This window comes from Charadrius vociferus, unplaced genomic scaffold, assembly GCF_000708025.1.
Source record: "Charadrius vociferus isolate BGI_N301 unplaced genomic scaffold, ASM70802v2 scaffold363, whole genome shotgun sequence".
NCBI classification, from domain to species: Eukaryota; Metazoa; Chordata; class Aves; order Charadriiformes; family Charadriidae; genus Charadrius; species Charadrius vociferus.
The window spans coordinates 1,166,976-1,179,722 of record NW_009647942.1 but is presented as its reverse complement, the minus strand read 5'-3'; positions in this window follow the sequence as shown (position 1 = coordinate 1,179,722).

The following is a 12,747-nucleotide window of genomic DNA, read 5'->3' as shown; positions in this document are numbered from 1 at the left end:
TTTGCTTGCCGTTCTGTTAAATCATTTTGCTGTGGAATAACTTCACAGCTTCCATGCCATGGTGGCATTTCACAATACTGTTAAAATGCTAACACTTCCCCAAAATGTCATGTCAGGAGAAGGAGTGTTACTACACATAACAGGGTCAGTATGAATTCTATCCGTACAATAGGTATTTTTTTTGCTGGATAATAATTAGTTACATGGTTATGGATTGCAGTTATGAGTTTTTTTAATCATGTGATTTTATTGTGTCTAATCTGAGTCTCAATCCCAACATTATTTTTTCAGTCTCTCAAAAATATTAGTGTCTGGAAAAGCTGGGACTCTGTGCACAGCACTTTGCAGGTGAACAGCTGATTGAAAGAATGTGACAGCAGACCCTAAGGCATCAACAGGAAGACGTGTTCATGTATGTGGAGTACTCACTTGATGTCATATTAATTTCCTGCTCTGTTAGTGTTAGAAACAGCAGTCTATGCCCCAGTGTCACTGGGAGCAGATGGTTCTCCTGTGTTTTCAGAACAAGTGGCTATGCACATTTCAGTCAATGTCTGTCTCTACACGGACAAAAGAAAGGGTTAGAAAAGTATTTCATTTCAGTCATGCCACTTCCTTCAGCCACAGACATAATTTTAAACAAGCTTTTGCTGAAATGTCAGTGTGCCTTTATCTATCTGTTGATCTGTAGAATCATAGAATCATTTAGGTTGGAAAAGACCTTTAAGATCATTGAGTCCAACCATAAACCTAACACTGCCAACTCCATCACTAAACCACGTCCGTAAGTGCCACATCTATATGTCTTTTGAATACCTCCAGGAATGGCCAACCACTTCCCTGGGCAGCCTCTTCCAGTGCTTGATAACCCATTTGTTGAAGAATTTTTTCCTAATATCCAATCTAAACCTCCCCCGGCACAACTTGAGACCTTTTCCTTTCGTCCTGTTATTTGTTACTTCGGAGAAGAGACTGACCCCCACCTGGCTACAACCTCTTTTCAGGTAGTTTTAGAGAGATATAAGGTCTCCCCTCAGCCTCCTTTTCTCCAGGCTAAACAACCCCAGTTCCCTCAGCTGCTCCTACGTATTCTCTAGACTCTTCACCAGCTTCGTTGCTCTTCTTTGGATACACTCCAGCACCTCATTGTCCTTCTTGTGATAAGGAGCCCAAAACTGAACACAGTTGTTGTGGTTTAACCAAGCATAAACCCATGCTGGATAATAATTAGTTACGTGGTTATGGATTGCAGTTATGAGTTCTTTTAATCATGTGATTTTATTGTGTCTAATCTGAGTCTCAATCCCGATGTTATTTGTTCAGTGTCTCAAAAATATTAATGTCTGGAAAAGCTGATCAACTGGTTGTCGTGTATGTACCCCATGATGTCACTCAATATGGTCTGCTCCATAACCTTTCCTGGTACCGAGGTCAGACTGACAGTTCTGTAGTTCCCCAGATCCTCCTTCTGGCCCTTCTTCTAGATGGGCATCACATTTGCTAACCTCCAGTCAACTGGGAACTCCCTGGTTAGCCAGGACTGCAGATAAATGATGGAAAGTGGCTCGGTGAGCAGTTCTGCCAGCTCCCTCAGTACCCTTGGGTGGTTCCCATCCAGCCCCATAGACTTGTGTGTGTCTAAATGCTGTAGCAGGTCACTAACTGTTTCCCCTTGGATTATGGGGGCTTCATTCTGCTCCCCATCCCTGTCTTCCAGCTCAGGGGGCTGGCTACCCAGAGATCAAATGATCTTGCTATTAAAGACTGAGGCAAAGAAAGCATTAAGTACCTCAGTCTTTTCCTCATCCTTTGTCTTTATGCTTTCCCGCACATCTAATAGAGGACAGAGATTCTCTTTAGTTTTCCTTTTGTTGTTCATGTATTTATAGAAACATATTTTTTTCTTTAATGTAGTAGCCAGATTAATTTCTAGTTGGGCTTTGGCCCAGCCTCCTTGTAGTCCTCCTGAGTTGCCTGTTCCTTCTTCCAAAGGTCATAAACTCTTTTTCCTGAGAAGAAAAATAAGGAGGCTTTCTTCTCCTTTCCCATACCTTCCCAGTTCTGTTCCCAATCTCATCTCCATAATGTGCTGCAAGCTTACTCCAGGAAGAATCTAGAGCTTAAGCAGCACAGATCTCATCAAAATCCTATTACTCTACAAGTAAACTATTTTTAGAGCTAAACATAATTACAGTGCCAAAGTATTAAATTATTGTAATGTTTTTAGCAACTAAAAACAAATCAGCTAAGCATTCTGGATCAATTTTTCAGAATTTATCTCACATATAAATCCACTCAACAGGCTTTTACATTCTGATAAAGCCATAAGCAGAGGGCATAGTCTGTAAAATGAAGACAGGCAGACAACAAATCTTCAGCTACGCATTATATTTAGGAGATGACAAGTAAACCAGCATTTTAGGGGATAACAGTTAGATTTCCTGCATCGAGTTTTAAGCCAGGTCAGACAAATGGACTCAAGCATATTCTACTAAATTTCTATCAAGTATTTCCTTAAATGTGATTATTCTGGCTTTTCAGTGGAAGGCAGCAGGCTAAGGGGAGGTTTTAAGATCATCTTAAGGCATTGCCATCCTTCCTTCTGGCAATCGGTAGAGGTATAGAACAAAAATAGTGCAAAAGCAGCATTAATTGTTACAGGGTGCTGAGAAACGTCTTTCTTAAAGATGAAAAAAGGAAATTACCTTAGTGCTTGCATTTTATGGCGGTAGATTATTTTAAACAGAACCTTCCATCCCTTCATCAGAAGAATTTTAATGTGGGGACACAGATTTAGAAACAGTTCTCATTTTTTATTGTTCGGTCTGGATAAATCTTCCCACACAGGGACAAGATCTTCTATTGTGTCTTCTTTTCAGGAGTGATTCATGTTTGGCAGGTTTCAGTTGTGTTTTTCAGAACATTCTATAGTATTGTGTTTCACAATAGTCCTCTTCTTTCTTTTTCTTTTCCTTGTCTAGTTCCTACTTTCTTCCATGTCTTGTTCTGTAAAGGTGTCAGTTATCTTCTTCCCTTTTGTCTGGGAAATGAAATTCCAAAAATGTAACAGTGCCTCTTTCACTTAGCAATCACCAAATACTTCATGAGTAAAGTATAATTTTTTTTCCCCAAAGACTATCCTTCGTAAGCAAAACAAGAATGTGTGCAATCAGCTGCCAATAAAAAGGAGAGAAGTAATATAGAAAATTAAAACATGTTTCCTAATCCACTGAAGATTTACTATTTTATTATTTTCTTCACCTGTTTGAATAGTTATTTTCATTAAGCATTAATGATTATTTTACTACAAAGCAGAAGAGAAAACCAGATAGTCTACTATAATCTTTCTGTGCAATTTAAGCAATAAGAGGCAGCTGTAATTCAAAATCTCAAGTTTTAGCTGAATGTATTTTGGGCTCTATTTGAGTCCATCTGACCATGACCACATAAAATCGAGTATCTACAAATTCTTCATATTTAAGTGATTTATTGTCCTGAATGCATTTCACAGTAAGAACACACTGTATAATGCACGGGTGAGGGCAAGAGATGTTCAGAAAATTAAGCCATTAAAAAAGTAAGAAAAGTATTTTCCACAAACTGTTGTTTCTAAAGTAATAACTATTTTCATGAATTATTTTATTATAAGAATATTACACCTGTTATCTCTTTAGCTATTACTGTAATATAGAGGTATGTATATGTGTGTATGTGTGTGTGTATACAAAGTATACACAAAGTATACACACAGGTTAAAAGAGAAAAGGATGTAGACTCTTTGCTTTATTTAAAGGCTGAGGAAAATCATTACTTAATAGAGCGTTAGGACTTTCCTAATGCATGTTTTAAAAGAACAAACATCCCAAGTCTCTTTGTATTCAAAATATATTTTAAAAACCTAGAGGAAAAAAATCCATCTTTGGTGTTGCCTCATTAATTAACACCGGAGGATAATCTGGTTCCTAAGAAAGGACAATTATTCAAAAATAGAAGAAATAATTATGTCTTGAAAGTTCAGGGAGTGATGGTATAAATATTTGTAAAGAAATTGCCTCTCCACGATGTTTATGGATGTGGGGCTAGAAACCCCCCTTCATTTTCCACTTTGCTTTTCTGTTCGTGACTCAGTCCTCTAATTGTGGTGGTTCTGGGGGCATTAGCAATACAGGGAAGCCAGTGACAAAATAAATCATATGGAACAGAGAGCTAGAAGTAAGAGAAAAGATAAATAATTTTGAAAAAAAGCATAGCAACCACATATATCCAATAAATCATTGAAATGTAGAGGCCCAAGCTTTGAGGGGAAGGAAAAGGCAGTGACAATCAGAATCCTTCCCCTTCTTTCACATGGTTTCTGGGTATATTATCATACAACCGGACAAAGATTTTAAATGAAACAATGTTATAGAAACTCCCTTGATGCAAAGCCTTTTTTTTTTTTTTTTTGTGTCCCCAAAAAATGGAGTAACTTACCATCAAGTCAAAATCCTTCCTTCCCACATGACTTGATTATACTGTATACATCATGCAGTAAGATTATAAGTTGTCAAATAGGACATGTATTTGCATAGGTTTTCATACTGGTCATGCTCTCTTTAAAAATGGATGGGTTTGTAATATTTGCCAATTTACAGTATCTGTAAAACTTGTGGCATACTACTTCTCAACATGATCCAAGTCAAGACGATGAAGATGTTATTTCCACCCGTACAGCCAACACTATTGTCAGGCTACCCTGGATCAGCTTCATCTTCTCTGACTTCAGGCACCTGACAGAGATCCCTCAGTTAGACCCTGGTTGCCACAAGTTCTTTATTTATAATACTGGTGAGCACCCCCACAGGAAAATACCTTGTCTTTGATCAGAATCTCTCCCTGGACATTCCTCTCCTTGCTGACTATACAGGGAGCATCTGTTAGCTATGTTTTAAGCACAGTGCCTGGAGATAGGTGGGATGAATCAGGACCCCTGAGTCTTTTCTTTCCCTGTTACAATACTTCATTTATTTGCTCTTCTTAATCGTAAACTGTCTGCAGGAAGGACTGTATATTCTGCCTTTTAGTATCCAGCAGCCTGGAAAAATATTTTTTAAAGGCAATATTTTTAAAAAAATAGTATTTCAGAGTTATATGAATTACACACATCAGACACAGCATTTTCTCTTATGCTTATCAATAACTGTACTTTGAAAAACACATTCCTCATTAAGTTTATAGTCTTGGTTTTAAACCTTCCACTGACTTTAGTCAGAACGAGACTGGACACTTTTTCATTACATGAACATTTTATTCAATCAGCTGTGGAATAGTTGTAATTTTGGTTTATTAGATTTGGTGCAGCTGAATTAGAAAAGGGTGACGAACTAAGCTAAATTTTGTATGTGTTGTTACACTAGTTACTTGTAATAATTCTTGGAGTAGAAACATTACAATATTTGAGGATCTGAGATGTCATCAATCATTTACACCCAGTGTTTTTGTTTGATACCTCTTGATTTAAAAATATCAAAACCCACACAAACAGAAATATCACAATATCCAGCATTTTAGAAACAAGACTAACATCTAAATTAGATACATAATCATTTTTTTTATATGTATCCTTTTACCATCGTTTACAAGCATCAGGTTTTGTAACCTTATTGCTCAGGTATTAGTGCATTGATCCCAACCACAGGTCACTGCTGTATTTACAACACAGCAGACATTTTCAATCACAATGCAGAGACTGAAGTCTATACTCGTAACATACAACACAATACTCCAGACACTGAGCTATACCTTATTCTTCTCAACAAAGTGTTCTTTCTTGAACGAAAAACGTTCTAGGCAAAATTTGTATGGAAACAGTTACATCTCTATGGAACATTAGGGCTTTCGTGAGCCAGTGTATTTCGCCAAAATGTCATACAGGTGAAAATATTCCAACCACTTGTAGTGTTATAATATATATTTAAGTCTTCCTTAAAATCTTTAAGTTAGTGCCATGCAGAACTGTTGGTGCTGTCATCCATAATTAAAATGTGAACAGTTTTGAATTCTAAATTTTGCCAAATGAGATCTTAAAATGTAAGCCAAAATTCTAAAGGCTATTTTTCATGGTCAGAGATTATTAAATGTCAGTTCACAGGAAAGCTCTTGCTGGAGCAAGTTAGATAATTTTGTAGAGTAATCTCTAAAGGCCATGTAAAACTTAAGTCTTTAACAGTCTTCAGGGAAACTGTCTCTTTCTGATAGCAAAGACCTTGGATTTTCTTAAAGTCAGTTAGAAGAGTTATTATTTAACCTCTCTTGGTGACATTATTTTAGATTGCCTTGTTAAAAATTCAAAAAAGGTCCTACAGATTGATTTACATTGTGAAGGTTATCTTGAAACCAGAAGACAGGAAACTTTTTTAAACAACATCTTAAATTCTGCATTATATTTGGTAAGCTCTTCACAAAGGGTTTAACAATACATCTTCATTGAATCCAGTGTGAATGTCAAAGGTATTAATCTGGACTTTCTGCATCCAATACACAACAAGTGGAGCCAGTGAATTTATACCAAGCTTGATTTCTAAGACATTTTCAATTAATCCTCAGGTTTAATAGCCATGTAATCACACATATCTCTGCCTACACTCATGACTTTGCAATATTTCTTCATACCTTTGTGAAAGTTATAATTAATGTACAATTCCTCCATTTTCTTGTTATTCCTTAGCATATGCACTCCTCTAAAATAAAACCACCTAATTGTAAGCTACCAAAACACAGAAGAGCTAGAAGCTTGAAATATGGCTTTGTTTTTAACAAAAGTTTGCATTCTGAAGAATACAGCTAGTTCAAACTGAAAAGTCTAAAATTATGTACATTGCAATACAATGGTTCTGTGGTTACTACATAGAGGTTATTATTAAAGCAATAGGATCTTCATGCAGATTTTATCATATCCACTGGAATTTAAGAAGCTAATAAAAATACTAGACTGTCCAGCCCAGGTGGCTGCAAAATCAGCCTGGAGATTGTAAATAGGTCTGTGTGTCTCATTTTCCTCTTGGTGGAAAGCGAGACTTAAATGTACAAATGCAATATTACTTGAAAATAACAGTAAAGTAACATGAATGAGCAAAAGGAAGATGCAGCTGCAAAAAGAAATGCTAGGGTAAGCAACAGGAAAATCACAGAGTCCTGAAGTTGGTGAATATGACCTTAGACACCTGGAAAAAGCAGCAACCCTCACCCAGACTTCTACGATCAGAGTAGAGGGACTACAGGATATGTGCTGTTGAAGAGAGCTCGTGAGTTCATCTCACCAGAAAGGGAAATAATTTGATCAAGTTTTCTCAGATTCCTTCTTATATCTCATGGCGTTGAGAGCAATTTTTTCTGTAGCTAACGTCTTGCAAACACACTGACTCAGCAGGATCCTATTGCCCACAGTGTGTTGCCCAAGATCTTTGGGATATCAAAACCGTGCTGTGCCAGAAGCAGTTCAAGTCTAACTCAAGAAAGTCTCATTTAAGAGTCAAATATAATGTTTACTGAGATATAAATAGATAAAAAAGCACATGGTTCATGACAAATTTGGGGGCATTCACTGAATTTTGGTATAATATTATCAATCCAGGAATAAACTCGTTTTTCAAACATAATAATGCATTTTGGAGTCAAGAAGAGGAGGAGGCAGCACTCAAAATCTTGCATACTAGAGCAAAAATACTGCAGTTTGTAGCAGTTTAAGGTGAGATAGAATTATCAGCAATTTCATAGTATATGGCTGATAATTCTGATGTCTCATTTATGCTACTTAATATACTTTTTACTGTATAAAATCTTCCAACCAGGTTATAAGGATTTAAAAGGTCAGTCCTCCCTTCTTAACAAAAGCTTACTAAAATTTAGATGAATTGTCATTATACTTGGCAGTTATTGTCATTCTTAAGTTTTATTAAGGAGAAACACATTAATTTTTAGAAGAATTACCATATGTCTGATTTGTTCCTTTTCTGTACTTGTCGATATTCTTCCAATGGAAGTGCACTTCAAGAAATTTTGTGGAAACTTTGGTCTAGGCTGACCAATAAACTCTGTAAATCCATACTAGGCAATTAGGTGGTATATTTAATCTATTTTACCTCAGGAGAAGGCCTGTAAATCACACCCATTAGTTAATTAACTGGCCCATTAGTTGAACTGACACCAATTTAAGGGGTTGAGAAGACAGCTTTCCCTTCACTTGCAAGTACTTTTCAAAGTCAGACTATGGTACACATATAATAAACCAACAATTTTTGCCATGGAGTTTTGAGAACAAGCTTTATCTCTAAGGCACAGCCTTTGATTTACTGGGGTCAATGTGTAAGTTGCAAATCAAATCCTTAAATTTGATTCTGTCTGAGAGTAAGACAGTGAAGGATATAAAGTAATGTAATTTTTTATGTTGAATGCCTAAAAGATACTGGAGGGTATATAAAGGAACGAGCTTCCACCCACCCTCCCTTTGACTTTATAAATTAGTTATATTTTTTCTACCCTCTGAGCTTAAAAACTCTCTTAATTAAGATTCTCTAGGACCTAAACTTTGAGGAATTAAAATAGGAATGTCTTATATTCAGAATGTTGATATTTTTTGTATTCCTGCACACTTTAGTCCCTTTTGAGATGTATTTAAAAGTAGTCTTAATTCACCAGCCATCTCTTATCTCAATCTGTTCCTTAATACATTCTTCTCAGCAGCACATATTTTAGTCAGCTACTTGTAGGACTTGGGGAAACTTCTAACATCTTTTAGTAAAATCTTTCAGGCAGCACCAGATTGAGAAGAAACACATTTCAACCAATAAACCTGTTGTAGACGTTGCAGTTTTTTACAATTCACCTTCTTTGATGATGTTGTCTAGCATGTCCTTTAGAACAAACTGGCATCTGGACAATGAGTCCAGATTGTATTTCAAAGGAAATGGGAGCAGTCAGTGTCCAGACAAATAAAGACAAGGTTGGGTAGATATACACTGCCCTTGAAATAATTCAGGGTTTTGCAGCCATTGTTAAAATTTCTGCTGATTAACTTCAGCAAAATGACTGTACAGCGTTGTGACCATACCTCAGTCTTCAGATTTCTGAAACTTGTGGCATCAAAATATATTTCAGAAAATAAAGCAAAAACTTATTGCAGGTTTTTTTTGTTGTTTTTTCTTTTTTTAGTTAATAAAATGTAATTCAAGGCTTATAAATGTAGTTTGGCTTGAGTTGTTCTTATGGTATGGCTGTGGTAGATACGCTTTGAAGTAACTTTTTCTAGCTTACAGCATGGTACTGTGTTACTGTTCTAGTTCTAGTTTTAGCATATTTTCTCTGGCAGGATTATATACAAGTACGTACAGTGACAGTATACAGAGACAGACATTTGGGAAATTATGAAAAAAGCCTGATCAGTGTTCAGTATTGTCAAGACAACATCTGATTGTTCACATGGGATTCTTTCTGTAGTATGCCATCAGAATACAGTACTTCAGACCAGCTCTGGATTTAGGGTAGTTCAAGAGAAAATTTCAGCCTACACTCAGAGATTATAGAAACATGCATAGTTCTAGAAAAATTATATTGATTTGCACAGGCTAAGAATTTTCCTGTGCCTTTACTATGAAGCTAGTGTACATGGCACAGAAACCTTAGTGAAATAATCCTCTCATTACGTATTGTGTAAACTTACCTGATCACACCTTTGTTTTTTCATTTGTTTAATCAATTTAACCATTCTACAGGATGGAATGAAACCCCGACATTCCAAACAGGGGGGCTATTTCTTTGGGAATAAATGGTATTGCCACTAAATACATCTGGCAAAGTGAGCACTCTAGTGTGTGTTCTAGCAAAGAGATTCATGTTGATAAGACTTCACAGATGACAAGAGATTGCAATTTCTGTCCAACACCACATTCTCAAATACAGTGCAACCCATTTGAGTGAGAAATAATTTGGCCTTTATGCTATTTCCGTCCTGAAACTCTCTTCAAAAGAGACAAATTGTGATAAATTATGTGTGGTGGTGTTCTCTTGTGATTGATGGCAGAGAAAATCAGGGTATTTCACTTAGATGTTCACTGTGGAATTGAACCAGCCTTACCAGAAATAAGACAAACATTTTACATTGAGTCATCCAACCCTGTTGTTCAGTCTAGAAGCTCTGTTTTTAAGTTCCAGCCACCCCCATTACTCAACAGGATCCACTTCTTTCTTTCAGGGGACTGGTAATTAGCACAAGTACAGTTATTGTAAGCTAATTATATGTTCTAAAACTAATGTACTTACGTGAACCAGAGGGTAGCTTACCATGTGAGCATTTGATAAGCAAACAGGTGCTTAAAAGATTTAATGGGTTTGTAGCCATCTGTAGTGATTAATGATGTTTGAGAACCTTACTGCAGCTCATAATATCATCATAAATGAACACTAGGACTTTTCAGTTCAAAAAAAGTATAAATGAATCTTAGTTTTTCCAGCTCAAATCCCTTATGCTGAGTTACAATTTTATATTCCAAGGGGCAATGAATAATTGAAGTTTCCTGGAAGCTATGAAGAAAAAAGAAAAAAATCTTGCCTCTAACTTCTCCCCACCTTTTTACTGCAAGGTAGAATGAAGTATATTTTTCCGTATACAAAACAGAAAAATAGAGCAGATTTTCCCTCTTCATAACCAATTTATTGCCTCTCAATCCCCTTACTAACTCAGAAACCTGGGTTAAGCAATTTCTGCTCACCACACCCTCTAGAAATGTTGCCTCTTTTGAAATCAGTGGCAAAATTCCCACTATGGCCAGATACTTCTCTCTACCTGGAGATGGAGGAGCAAGTATGAGTAAATGAAACTACCCTGTCTGTGACTGAGAAGTGGTTATGACTGTATAGCATTACGCTATGCATTAAGCTGTAACATTAAGCTATGGACCCACAAAAGACAGGGTGGGATAGAAGATATGGGTGCACCTCAGATCTTGATACCCTACAGAAGCCACGCTTTTTTGTTAAGACTAAAGGTAGCACATCCTTCAAGTCATAATTCACAATGTTGCAGGTCTTTCAAAATGAAGGTGATGCTGTTGAGGTCATCCTTCAAGATAACTAAGTAGACCATCAACTTCAGCCAGGTTGTGGGAGGCCCAGGATTCTTCACTTTTACAGAAGCTGTTGTATGAAATAAATCAATTGCTGAAGCATGGCAGAATGTAGACTGGTCTTTATCTGGAAGGCTAGTAAACTCATATGAGAAGAATGAGATGTAGGGGATTCAATCTCTAGTCAAGAAGTTTCATTTTATGAAGTTCAAAATGGACAGGTGCACAGACTTAGCTCTGCATGGAGTAGAAGTTCCATGACAACCTCAACAGAATTAACCCAGCTTCTTACCCATTTGTGCCATATGGCTGATTTTTTTCTTGCTTGCCAGGGATATTTATAAGTGTGAATTCTTTGTGCCTTTCTCAATGTCTGATAATGCACTCATGCCTCAGTCTTTAAAATATTTGTAGCGTTGATCAGGTGACTACCAACACCCAAGTTCACAAACATTAAGAATTCACACAAACAGTAAGAATTCACTGTCTTTGAGACCTAGGACCCTCTTTCCACTTGGATTTAAATTGCTTGATAGGTTCAGACGTTTGAAAGGGAAAACATGTAGGAAACTAAGAAAAAGATTTAACCAGAAAAGGTGTTTATTTGTTTTATACATATATAAGTTACAGACAAAAACTGCAACACAAAAGGACCTATAACCTCCTTAGGTAGGAGATGAACCAGAGAGAATACTGTCATTTATCTCCCTCTTATTCCCTTTTCTTTAAGTGATTCTTTCTAGAAATGCTTCTAAATGGAAGAATTCAAATACAAAGTAAATTCTAAAATGCCACATTTAATGATTAATGTGTATATTATTGCAATAATAACAAATGACCTACTTTTGATTTATTCAAGGAATTTTCCGATGGCTGGAAACAACTTTTCCATCCATCATTATTAAATAAGGTGATCAGTTGTTCATTGATATGTTGTATATTTCAGCATCTCAAACCAGGTTGCCTACTGGTCTAACTTGGCACAGCTTCACTGTTTTAATGAAAAGGTGACTGCAGTGCCATTCTGCCAGTTTACGCCAGCAAACTACCTGCTCCCTGTATTTTCAAGTTAACATAACGATATTTTATAGAATCAGTCTAACAGGACATATTAATTATTTCTTTTTCATAAATTGACATCCAACCAGCGACTGATATGTATAATTTTACCCCAGCTTTTTCACACATGCTTGAGCCAGCTTTAACCCAGCTAGTTTAAGTACTCTTGAAAATATGGCAGCACATCTTCCAAATGTGCCACCACGACTCATGTGGCCTAAAGCAAATGATTCTGAAGGGTCACCTAGTAAACCAGCTAACTGCCAACAGTAACCATATAGCCCTGTAATACAACAGAGCCATTGACAGTAGCAGGCTGTAAGCTTTGTACGCTAAATGGAGTTTGTAAAACCTCAGGACCGAGGCCTGGCAAGCTTGCTGTGTCTGAACATTTCTTGACCTACCTGCAGCTTTGTTTCGCTTGGTTTAGGTATGATGGTAATTTCTCTAACTGATAAGGTGTCTATAGTTCTACTTTTTGTTAGGTTATGTGATAAAAGCTCATCTGCCTCTCACACAGAGGCACAATGGCAGGTGGGGAAGCCCCGCTGGCTGCTTCCAAGCCCATTGGCAAAGAGCCATCAGCCCA